This window comes from Cibotium barometz, chromosome 20 (assembly GCF_041138505.1).
Source record: "Cibotium barometz isolate CiBa-2024 chromosome 20, ASM4113850v1, whole genome shotgun sequence".
In the NCBI taxonomy this organism is placed as follows: Eukaryota; Viridiplantae; Streptophyta; class Polypodiopsida; order Cyatheales; family Cibotiaceae; genus Cibotium; species Cibotium barometz.
The window spans coordinates 38,068,827-38,082,394 of record NC_141065.1 but is presented as its reverse complement, the minus strand read 5'-3'; positions in this window follow the sequence as shown (position 1 = coordinate 38,082,394).

The window sequence follows — 13,568 nt, the reverse complement described above, 5'->3', positions numbered from 1 at the left end:
AATAACAAGGAATTAGCCAGATTCTTGGGATTAATCAAGTGGCATAGCAGGTTCATAAGATTTATGGCAAATGTAGTGATACCTCTGTACAATCTAAATGTGAATGATGTGGACTATGTCTGGTCAGGAGCATGTTAGAAAAGCATTCCAAAATCTGAATGGATGCTATCTTTAGCACCGATTCTCCAACAACCAAACTTTAAGCTAGTGTTCCACATGTTTGTGGATGCCTCCAACTTGGCCATAAGAAGTGCCTTAATGCAAGAATCGCATGAAGGATGGTTCAGACCAGTGTATTATGCAAGCACAAGACTGTCTAAAGTAAAAAATATTTATTCCACCATTGAGAAGGAGTCACTGGGAATGATTTATTTAATCAAGAAATTCAAGCATTATCTATTGGGGAATGTTTTTGAATTTCACATGGATCATAAGGCACTCCTTTATTGATAAACAAGCCAAACTTAATAGGTTACATGTTGTCTAGAAAGACGGTTGAATTTGAGTACCTATCATCCACCTTGTACAAAGAAGCAGACAAGTATGTAGAATGGCTAGAGAAGATGGGCGTTTACAAAGGAATTTGCAAAGTTGCCCTGGGAAGAGTTGTAGCACAACTTCAAGGTAGGAGAACAGCTCGAGGAGCTTCAATGCTCAAACATTATCATGTTGCCCTTATGGGAGAAGAAGGAGTTCACACCCATGTATATATCAAAAGTATTCCACTTGCCGGGGGCAGAAGGGAAGATCAAAATCAAGCCAGCAAAAGACAAAGATCTCATCATGGAGTTCGACCCACTAGAAGGCAAGGTAAAGGAATACAAGATAATCGAGAATGCTAATGAGGACAGACAAAAGCAGATGAGGTTTGTAGTAGAGATGATCAATATCACACACAAACCCTACTACATGCCTAGGAATGTTACCATATTATAGTAGTGATGTGTGTGAACACACTTAGGACCGCCGGGGCACTTTTTCCCTCACTAGGAGGTTTTTTCCCCCGTGCATTGTATATACGCCCATTATCTTCTAGGGCTTGTTATCTTTCATTTTTGGCACTCATAATACACTACTGTGTTGTGCTCAAGCTTCCTCATCTTCTTGAAGTTGTGTGTGCATTCCTGCAACCCTAATTCCAACAATTGGTATCAGAGCAGGCTTCCTCCTACCGGGCAGCATCACCGGCACCTGCCGCTTCATCTCCTCTGATTGCGACGAGGTTTCACGAGCGTCTGCTGCAGGTTAGTATATGCCGTGGGAGAGCGCGTAGGGCTCGTTCATTTCAGAATTTTGATCTGAAGTCATTTCGCCCTCCGTTTTTGCATTCCAAGTACTGCGCAGGCAAAATCGTCCTACTGTGCAGATTTTCTGTCAAGATTAAAATCTGCAGGACAGGATCCCATTCGTCTGTTTTGGGCTGTGCTACATAGCACAGGTCGATTTTATACAGGTTTACCTCTTACAGACAGCATTTACATCTAGTAGTATAGTCATTGGCCATGGCTGACAACAATGATGTATTCCGCATGTTGGCTGCTGAGGATAAGTTGGATGGCACCAACTATCCATTGTGGGCATATATGATGCGACATGTATTGGTAGCAAAGGGGTTATGGAACATTGTGCAGGGTATTGATGCACGTCCTATTGTGGCTGGGAATGCTGCAAACACATCAGAAACAGGTACTGTTGATGATGGTGCAGGCACAAGTGCTGTAGCAGCTGTTCGAGAACCACCACTTTCAGCAGAGCAGATTCGTTGGGATGGTAGAGATGCGCAGGCTCATGCCTTGATTGCGCTGTCTGTCAAACGTACCATTATCCCACATATTCGCTCCTGCAGGACTTCTAAGGATGCTTGGGATGTACTTGCCACATTGTATCAGGCAAGAAATGAGGCTCATGTTGCTTACCTCCGAAAACAGTTGGAGAGTGAGCATATGAACGAAGGTGATTCTATGGATAGCTTTTTGACAAAGATCAAGGATTTCAAAGAGCAGCTCATTTCTGCAGATGAAATCCTGTCAGACAGTTCACTTGTGCAGACTGTTTTGAATGGTCTACCAGATTCTTATCAGGGTTTTGCTTCCACTCTTCGCTTGATGATGAAAGGCAATCCCAATGCCTTATCATTTGAGGAGTTAGTTTCTGTTTTGCTGCAAGAAGACCAGTCAAGGCAAAACAGGAATATTATGCGTGTCGCAGATCAAGCTTTCGTTGCTAGTCAGAGAAGCGGGAAAGGTAAAGCTGGCTTTTCTTCTAGTAAGCAGAAATCTGCAAATGCTGCGCAACCAAAGAAGGAAGACAAAGATGAGAAGAAGGGTGACAAACAGAAGACATTTTGCAAGTACTGTAAGGGAAATGATCATGTCATCAAAGCGTGTCCTAAGCTGGCTGCGAAAGAGGCTAAAAAGAAAGAGGCTGGTATGGCTGTTGCAGATGCCTCTCCTTCTAACAATGAATCTGCTAATGTTGTTCAAGATACAGAATGGGCATTCAATGCGCAGTGCAGTTATGACCCATCTTTGCATGACACATGTATGTCTGCAGTAGATTCAGATGTATGGTACTTTGACAGTGGTGCCACTAAGCATATCACCTCGCAGCGCAGTTTATTCACTTTCCTTGAGTCTGCTCCCACAGGGAATACTGTCACTTGTGCCAATAACTCCTCTTATCCCGTTAAAGGAGTTGGACAGATTGTGCTGAATGTTGCAAATTGCAACACCTTTACACTTTTTGATGCATTGTATGTGCCAGGGATCAAAAAGAATCTGCTGTCAGTTTCCGCATTTGCCAAAACAGGTTTGGTTGTAAAATTTGTGGATGACAGATGTACTGTTCATGATCTCTCTTGTGGTGACATCATTGTAGCATCTGGTTCACTATGTCGAGGGCTGTATAAGCTCAATATGGATGGCAAATGTGTAGAGGATTCAGCATGTGCTATTATGGATACGCAGGCTATTTCAAATGCAAAACTGTGGCATGCACGTTTTGGTCATCTGAATTTTGCAAGTTTGCTGCGCCTGCAGAAATCTGAAATGGTGTCTTCTTTGCCTAAGCTTGAGGCACCTGTCAAGCATGTTTGTGAGGGCTGCATATTGGGTAAAATGCAGCGTGCTTCCTTTCCCAAAGATGGATCAGTGAGAGCTGAACGCAGATTGCAGCTTGTTCACAGTGATGTTTGTGGTCCCATGCAAACTCCATCATTTGGAAACTACCTTTACTTCGTGACTTTCATTGATGATTTTACCAGGCATGCATGGGTATATCCTTTGAAGGCAAAGTCCGAAGTGTTTTTGTGCTTCAAACAGTTTTTGGTTATGGCTGAAAATGTGTCAGAAAGTAAGATGGGCACCCTCCGTTCAGATCGAGGGGGGGAGTATATGTCTTCAGAATTTAATGCATTTCTGGCTGAGCGTGGGATAAAACACCAATGTACAGTGCCGTATACACCACAGCAAAATGGTGTGGCTGAGAGAAAAAACAGGTCTCTCATGGAAATGGCAAGATGTATGGTTAAGAGTCAAAGTCTACCACATGGTTTTTGGCTTGAGGCTGTCATGTGTGCCACTTATGTACTAAACAGGTGTCCCACCAAAGCATTACAGGTTGTCACTCCATATGAGGCTTGGCATAGCCGCAAGCCATCTGTTGGCCATTTACGTGTTTTTGGTTGCCTGGCATATGCATTAGTGCCTGTGCAACATCGCAGAAAATTGGATGACAAAGCTGTCAAATGTATTTTTGTTGGATATAGTGCTGAGAGCAAAGGCTATCGTTTGTATCATCCACAGACAAAGCGCATTTTGGTTAGCCGTGATGTTGTATTTGTGGAAGATGCAGTTCAGCCCTTGGTTTCATGTACTAAGGAGACAGATATCAGCTCACGTGATGTCTATGATACATTGTTGCCTCTTTTCAGTGGTGCACAGTCAAGTGCAATACCTCATGAGGCAGTTTTTCAGCCTATGCAGGTTTTAAATGATGGCACAGATCAGCCTATATCTGATGCAGATGTGCATGATGCACTTGAGGATGAGAGACAAGAGATTGAGGGCTCTAGGAACATGCCTAGATGGCTGGTGCAGACTTTGCGTGACAGCAAGTTGGATGCCCCTTTGTCTAGTCGCACTCGTTCTGGCTCTCATGGTGCCTCTTATGCGTCAGATTGTTATGCATTGGCTGTTTCTAGTATGTGCGATGAAAGTGAGCCTGTTTCATTTGATGAGGCACAAAGTTCAGAAAATTGGATGGCTGCTATGCAAGCAGAATACGATGCTATTATGAAGAATAGTACATGGTCTTTATGTGACTTGCCCCCTGGCAAGAAGGCCATTGGCACTAAGTGGGTATACAAATTGAAGCGTAAGCCTGATGGCACAGTGGATCGCCATAAGGCTAGGCTTGTTGCAAAAGGTTATGCTCAAGAGAAGGGCATTGATTTTGATGAGACTTTTGCTCCCACATGTCGTATGACCACTGTTCGTAGCATCTGTGCATTAGCAGCTCATAATGGTTGGAATGTACATCAGCTGGACATAAAGACTGCGTTCTTAAATGGAGATTTGCATGAGGAGGTGTATGTATCGCAGCCTCGTGGTTTTGTTCAAAGAGGGCAGGAAAACAAAGTGTGCAGGTTAAAAAAGGCTTTATATGGTTTAAAGCAAGCTCCACGAGCTTGGTATGAAAAAATACATGCATATTTGACTGCACATGGGTTTCAGAATAGTCCAACAGAAAGCACTTTGTATGTTAAACGTGTGGATGGTGTACATCTAATCATTGCTCTCTATGTCGATGACATGCTGCTCACAGGACCAAATGAGAGTCATATTGCTGATTTTAAGGCTGATTTGAATGCCTCTTTTGAGATGTCAGATTTGGGGCATTTGCATCATTATTTGGGGATACAATTTAAGCAGTGTGATGGAGGTATTGCTTTGTGTCAGACAAAGTATATTGAAACATTGTTGCGGAGATTTGGCCTTGAAGACTGCAAGCCTATTGCTACTCCAATGGAGACAGGTTTGAAGTTGAGTCTTCATGATGCTGGAGATCACTTTGATGTCACACTCTATCAGACAGCTGTTGGTTGCCTCATTTATGTATGCATTACGAGGCCAGACATTCATTTTGCAGTCTCACAGGTGAGCAGATTTATGCATAGCCCAGGCATTAAGCATTGGCAGGCAGTGAAGCGTATCTTTCGCTATTTGAGTGGTACTCGGCATCTTGGGTTGTTTTATCCCAAGGGGGGATCATTGCCGCCAGATTTACATGTTTTTTCAGATTCTGACTGGGCTGGTTGTTATGACACACGCGTGTCCACGAGTGGTTTTTGCTTCATGCTTGGAAGCTCATGCATATCATGGTTGAGCAAGAAGCAGCCTACTGTGGCCACTTCTAGTTGTGAAGCTGAGTACAGGGCAGCTTTCACAGCTACGGTTGAGTGTGTGTGGCTCAGACGCCTTATGGCTGATTTGGGTGTTGGGCAGCCATCTGCCACCACCATCTTCACTGACAGTCAGAGCGCATTGGCAGTTGCGCGGAACCCAGTGTTCTATGCTCGTACGAAGCACATTGAGGTGCACTACCATTATGTCAAGGAGAGACTCTCTGCAGGAGAGATCAGTTTGGCTTATGTGCCAACACAGGATAACCTTGCAGACCTTTTCACAAAGGCTCTGCCTCGTGAGAAGTTCGAAGCTTTTCGCAAAGCTTTGGGCTTACTCCCTTTTGTGGATTCGTCCACATAGCTAGACACTTCCCTATACATGAGTGCTAGCTCTTGTTCACCGCATCACTCCAGGGGGGATTTGTTACCATATTATAGTAGTGATGTGTGTGAACACACTTAGGACCGCCGGGGCACTTTTTCCCTCACTAGGAGGTTTTTTCCCCCGTGCATTGTATATACGCCCATTATCTTCTAGGGCTTGTTATCTTTCATTTTTGGCACTCATAATACACTACTGTGTTGTGCTCAAGCTTCCTCATCTTCTTGAAGTTGTGTGTGCATTCCTGCAACCCTAATTCCAACAAGGAAAACCATTTGGATGGTGAAAGCTACAGAGGCTAGCACACATGTGGCATGGGAAAAAGTCCTCTACCATAACCTCAAAGAGAAAATCAGCAAGCTCATAAGACCAAACACCAAAACCCAGATCGAGTTGTATCTCAAGGCCCTATTTAAAGGAAGAGTTCAAGCAAGAGTAGAAAGAGAAGAGGTGGAAGGCACAAAGGACCACACCCCTGGGAAACTTGAAGTCATTAAGCTGTCGAGAAAGACCCTAGAACCAGCCATCAATGATAGGAGAAGAAAAGATTATTTGAGTTTGGGGAAAGGAATGTCAACACCAAAAAGGGGAAGCCCCTTAAAGGAGGATCTAGCGGGAGAATGGAGGTGCCTAACAGTCAACAAATGGAGGAGGATCTGGTTACACTAGGTAGATCCGTGCTGCTAACCCAAAGACTCTTGCAACAGCAAAGCATGAAACATCTGCACAAGAAAATTATCAACTTCCTCTGATGGGCCTCACTATGCTAGAATCCACTGTTCAGTACAGCTGGAGATGTAGCTCCCTCAACCAGGAGCCACCATGCCCAACCCAGCCCCAATGGCACCATGCCCGTCCAATTTTTCAAAAACCATAGAAATGGAATGGGTGCAGGGATCATTAAATTATCTATGGAAATGCACAACATATGGCCTCAAAGAAATGTCCAAAGCAGAAACAATCATTAGGAAAAACGATGTGGCATGTACTTAGAGCACAAAGGCACTACATTGAGAAGTCAGCACAAGAACCGCTACAAGAAGAACTACATAGGAGAAAAGCAGAAGCTAATCAAGTGGAGAACCTACAAAGGCAGTTAACAAAGCTCCAAGAGGCCAAAGTATTTTTGTGGGATACAGTTTGAAAGCAAAGGTTATAGACTCTACCATCGGGCCACAAAGCAGACTTTGGTGAGTAACGATGTTATATTTGTTGAGAACTCCCTTCAATCCATGTTTTTATGTAAAAAAAACAGCAAAATGTATGCTCATAGGATATCTTTGATACACTCCTACCTTTGTACAATGCCAAGCAACCATATGTGGAGCAAATGAATGTTCAAAAAGATGTTGTAAATCAGTCCATACTAGCCAAAAATCAGCTTGAATTTCGGCCCACATATAAGCCTATTGATGAGGCAATTATGGTTGATGCAGTAAACGAGGGAAGGGAATTGCAAGCATCCAAGAATATACCAAAATGGCTGGTGCAAACATTGCAAGATAGCAAATTAGCTACTTCTTTACTTAGCAGGGACACATGTAGGATCTCATCATGCTTATTATTCTTTTATGGATGGTGCTCTCATTATCAATATATTCAATGAAGAGGAACCTATTCCCTTTGAGGAAGCATAGGATAATGATCATTGGATGCAAGCCATGCAAGATGAGTAAAACTCAATCCTCAAAAATGACACTTGGTATTTAGCAAATTTGCCTTATGGTAAAAAGGCGATTGGTATGAAGTGGGTTTATAAGCTAAAGCGTAAAACTCAATCCTCAAAAATGATACTTAGTATTTAGCAGATTTTCCTTATGGTAAAAAGGCCATTGGTACAAAGTGGGTTTATAAGCTAAAGCGTAAAGCTAATGGTAGGGTTGAGATCGCTACTACAAGTGAAGGCTTGTTGCAAAGAGTTATACTCAAGAGAAGGGCATAGATTATAATGAGACCTTTGCACTCACGTCTCATATGACTACGATCAGGTCTATTATTGCATTGGCAGTGCATCATGGTTAGAATGTACATCAATCGAATATCAAGACTACCTTCTTAAATGGTGACTTGCATGAGAAGGTTTATGTATCTCAACCTCATGGTTTTGTGTTACAAGTATATATTTTATCATTATTTTTATGAATTAATAATCGTACAAAAATATGTTTAATTTAATTTGTGCAGGATTCAGCTTAATGGAATGTGCAAGTGAGCACAAGATTAATATATGTGCAAATGTGCACAAAGTTATTTTATGTAACAAGGCCCATTAGCAATTACTTTTGGGCAAAGGTTTTTATTTGTACAAACCTTAGGGATTTTGATATGATTAAAAATATGTAAAGTAATATCCCAAAAGTGGGAAAAGCAAGCCCAATTTGTACGCGTATCTACTCTTAACTCCTTGGGCTATTTTTATGAATAAAATTCTCTAAATACTCATGTCGTGGGGGAAGGGGAGCTACACGCTTGAGGGGGGAGATTGCACCACCCAATCTTGTCTTGATGGTAGTTATGTTATTCTATTTCCCTTGCCTTACGTTATGCTATGTTATTTGATTTCAAATTAATTCAAGTCTTTGTTTTAATTTTTGATATATTTCATGAGTTTTTAATTATTTCTTCAAGCAGTACAAAAAGGGTCTCGTGACATTTTGTTAAGAAGAGGCACAAGAATCTAAAGTATACAAGTTAAGAAAAGCCTCATATGGCCTTAAGCAATCTCCCAGAGCATGGCATAAGAATATAAATGCATACTTGGTTATAAATGGTTTATAACAGTCCAACTAAGAGTATCCTCTATTTAAAAAGAAGTAGAGATTGTTTTGAACAGTATCCTCTATGTAAGAAGGAGTAAAGATTATTTTTTAGTCATCATTTTATACGTTGATGGCGTGCTGCTCTCATAGGCCCTAAATGAGGAGAAGCTTGCAACCTTCAAGGCTGAAATGTCATTTGAGATGACATATTTAGGCTCATTGTATTATTATTTGGGCATGTAATTTATGTTGTGTAATGATGGTAATATGATGTTGTAGTCAAAGTACACATAAAGGTTGTTTACGGTTTGGTCTTGAAGAATGTAAGCCTGTTTTGTTGCACCAACTATAGAGATTGGTGCTAGGCTTAGTCTCAGGATGTAAGTGAACCATTTGATGCGTCACTTTATTAGCATGCTATTGGGTGCCTCATCTATCTATGTATACGAGGCCAGACATTTAATCTAGGGTCTCCCATTTGAGTAGGTTTATGCATAGTCTTGGAAGCATGGAAGGCTAAGTATTCACATACTTACGGGGCTAAGTATTCACATACTTACGGGGCACTTAGTCCCTTGGTTCATTCTATGCTAAAGGGGGTGATGTTCATCTGTATGCTTTCAATGATTCTAATTAGGCTATATGTTATGACATGCGAGTGTCACTAGTATCTTTTTCTTTCATCTTGGTGGTTCATGTATATCATGACTCAACAAGAAGCAACCAATAGTGGTCACTTCAAGCTATGAAGCTAAGTACAGGGTAGCTTTTACAGTGACTATGGAGTGTGTATAGCTCAGATGCCTTTTGGCAAATCTTGGTGGTGTGGACAGCAGTCCCCCACCTCCATCTTCACTAACACAGTGTATTAGCCATTGCTCGCACAAAGTACATTGACGTGCGTTAATATTATGTTAGGGAGAGACTCATTGCAAGAGAGATTAACCTAGCTTATGTCTCTACACACGACAATGTGGCAACAAACATGTTCACGAAGACTCTCTCACGAGAGAAGCTCGAACCTTTTTTGCAAAGCTTTGGGCTTATTACCATTTGGAGATTGATCAGCCCCCACATGATCCCTATACATGTTCACATCATCACTCTAAGAGAGGATTTATAGCATTTGTATGGCAGTGATGTGTGGATGTAAGATAATAATGGGCCAGGGTACTTTTTTCCTCTTTAGAAGGTTTTTTTCCTCAATCATATGTATGCACTCTTACGAGTATATAAGTGATACTTGTACTTCACTTATTCTTATCAATATACTTTGAGTGTTGTGCTTCCATCTAGCTCTCCTTGCTTACTACATCTATGTGTGTATTGCTACATTGATCTCCACTCCAACAAGGGGATTTGTAGCATTTATATGGAAGTGATGTATAATGGTCGGGACACTTTTCTCCTGAGAATATGTATGCACTCTTATGAGTATGTAATTGACCTTATCATGTCACTTCACTTGTACTTTACTCATTCTCATCAATCTACTTTGAGTGTTATGCTTTCATCTATCTCTCCTTACTTGCTGCATCCACGAGTGTGTTGCTACATTAATCTCCACTCCAACAATTATTGAAGATGTCCATGTGGCATCCTACTATGGCAGTAGCGTAGTACTAGGAAGGGCTCTTAAATAGATCTTAAACATTCTTCAATATACTCTATAATCTAGTACGAATGCATCTTAATACTCTATAATCTAGTACGAATCTTAGTACTAGGAAGGGCTTTTAAATGCACTTCTTTAATCTATTACGAAAGCATCTTAGTAGTAGAAATGGCATCTTATGGAGCTCCTAAGCCATTCTCATCTTATAACCCAATGGGAGCACATACACATTTGCCAATGTCTCCAGCAAACTGCTTCAGGCTATGAAATAAGGCTGAAAATTGAGGTGATTAAAGGGAAGATGAGAGGAGGCATCCCAGAGGAAATAAAATGGATAATCGTGATGGCAAGGAGCCCACTGTTGGTGTTTTCCCATAAAGCGAAATCAAAGGCTATTAAATATATATATATATATATATTGCTTGCTGCACCTCCCTACCATTAGAACATTTCGGAGGTCATTTGGAGGGCCTTTTAGAAGAAAGAGAAAATAGCCGCCAACCAATGAGCAAGCAGGCAACGTAACGTTGAAAATTAGCTATATTTACTTAAAATTTCTTAAAGAGTTTTTATGTATATTCCAAAAACAATCGTATTCATCTTAAATATACAACTTTTTTAGAGAATCTGACAAAAATTGCATTGAAGACGCCTGCCCAAGTACAGATGGAGAATTTTTCATCCTCGATATCTTGACGATCCTAGATCTGTGCCAGTAAATGCAATATTCAATGGGAAGAACAAACATTATTGATGAGCACGGGTGAGAAGGTCATGTCCATACCCTCGACAAACAGAGGGAAGCACATCATAAACTGATGAACAAACAACGAGTGCAATGGAAACACCTCAAAGGACAAAACCAGCAACCGTACCACGATGCTTATCCATACAATACCCTACATCTAAAAGGGTACACAGAAGTGGGTACCCAAGAATCAATTAACAGATCAACCAAACAAGATGGACACCTTAAATGATAAAAAGAATCCAAGAAGAGCCTGCAAACAATTCAAAAGTTAGACCTTGTTGACTCGAACCAATTGGTAGGACTCCAAGCATCCAAAGAGACCTCAAGGAGCCCGTGGAGCAGTGGGTCTGAAAGGACTTACTGTGCAAGCACAAGGATACTCTCAAGGCAATGCAGCAATATGGGTACCCAAACCCCACTCAGTGGTGGCCAATACCACAAACAGGTCGAATCATCAAAAAGAGGGTGGTAAGAGCATGTAACATCAACTCCCGACTCAAGCAAGCACCACACCAACCCTTGTGTGGAGAAAAAAGCAACCCCAGCCAAGTGGGTTGGGAATTACCAAAGCAATGAAAGTACCCACTTTGGCTACAGAATTGAATAGGGAACTTAAGGGTAAAAACAAAGAAATTGAACAAGGAGATGCAGATAGAAGCCCTCCATAACCAGACAGAGCAACAAAATTGTTCAGTTAGGTGGAAGGAACAATAAAAAACTCCCACATGGAGCTAAAACGACCGCATCAACAAATGCCCAAAAGTGCCTAGGTGATCCCTTGGTTCTCATGGCAATAAACAAAAGGTATCCAATGATTGCACAAATAGGTACGAGGTAAGCAATGTAGCATTCACTCATCATGTGCATGTTTGATTGCTTGAACATTAAGAAAAAATGAAAAGAATTCAATCTTATGCATTCCATGTGAAACTGAAGAAACAAGGTTCACGCCATGAACCACATTACAAATGTTCACGCCGTGAGACAGACGGTACTACAGAAGAACTCCTCATCACAGAGGACCTAATAAGAGAAGCTCTGTAACTTCCAGCCACAATCAGGGCCCACCAACACAACATTGACAAGATGCCTTTGAAGGCCATGCTGACGAAGGCTACCTACAATTCGAATGGTGTAGAGTATGAGAATATCCAAGATGAGGTTACAAAGAAGGCTTGTAGGGCCATGTCTTTAATGATGTAGATAAAGCCAATAGACAGATACAGCAGAGTGGGTCTCAACAAAATAGCAAAAGTACATGAAGAGAAAGAAGAAGATTGGGAATTCTATCTACATAAGGAGATGGAGACCTATTTGAAGGCCCACCAATCTAAAATATATAACCCATACCTTCTCACACAGGTTCTCAATCATGTAGCCAAAAGACCTCTCAAGGAGCCTGAACCGGAGGAACATATGCAGTTGGCACTACTACCAGACCAGCCCACGTTAGTAGATAAAGATGTACACAAAGGGCAAGCCATCTTGATGAAGACCAATGATAGAATAAAGCAGATGAAAAAAGATCGCAAAAGAAGAGAACATATAGAAAGATGAGGGGGGTGCTCACCGATGTTGCTGCTGAGTCACAAAGACTAGAGGAAGAAGTGGCCACAGAAATCCATACTTACCAAGAGGCACTGAAAGAAAATATTCTCAGCCATACCACACAGGAACCCTAGCAACAGATCACTCCTCCAACAAGCCCTGCCCAACTTATATTGACAGACTTATCTCCTCTCAAAGACTCAAGTCTGGCAGACACACCAATAGAGACAGCTCCAAAACTAGCAACGCTCATACAAGTTGAGGAAAGACAAGATGTAGAGGTAGCCACAACCCAAGTACAGGAAATAGAGGCCCCCATGGAAACAAGTAAAAGACAAAGAACTCCAGAGCCGTCAAAAGCAAGAGAAGAAGATTGGAAGACGAAGAAAGACTACCACAACTGGCCTCCCTGTAGAACACGATTATCAACAATTCTTGCAGGAGACCGTAGGAGGACTTGACGAGCTGCTCAACCAACCACCGACTTGGCTGGGCACAGAATCAAGCACCAATGCAATGTGGGAGCAGGAACAAAAAGTTTGGCGATGCCATCTCCTAACAACACATATGCTCCATGACCGTAACACTGCACTCTGGAAGCAAGTCAAAGATACATTAGCACAAGTTCAAAAGTTAAAGGCAAACTTGGAAGCAGCTAAGACAACCCACAAAGAGGTCATTATTATGAAGAGTTTGAAAGGTACAGAAGAGCAGGAGAAAAGGTACAATGCACTGGAGAATAATATCCATGTATTAAGCCAAACAATAGTACAAAAGATCAAAGAGAATGCTGATCTCAATGCCAAATTAGAACAAGCAAAAGAACAACTATAGAAAGAAGTCTACACAAAGGAGCTCGCGACACTCCATGCACAACAAGTACAGGACTTCCAAACCAATGCTAGGGTCAAGCAAGAAGCATTGCAACACCAAATCACACAACTAACAGCACAGCTCAAAGCAGAGGAGGAGAGGATAAACCATCTACACAGGAAAGGGAACAGACAAACAAGGCTCATGCAGAAAAGATCAGAGCTCTCAATGAAACAATAAGTGCAAGCCAGGTCAAAGCACATAGAAATGAGTTGGCACACAAGGAAATAGTGACA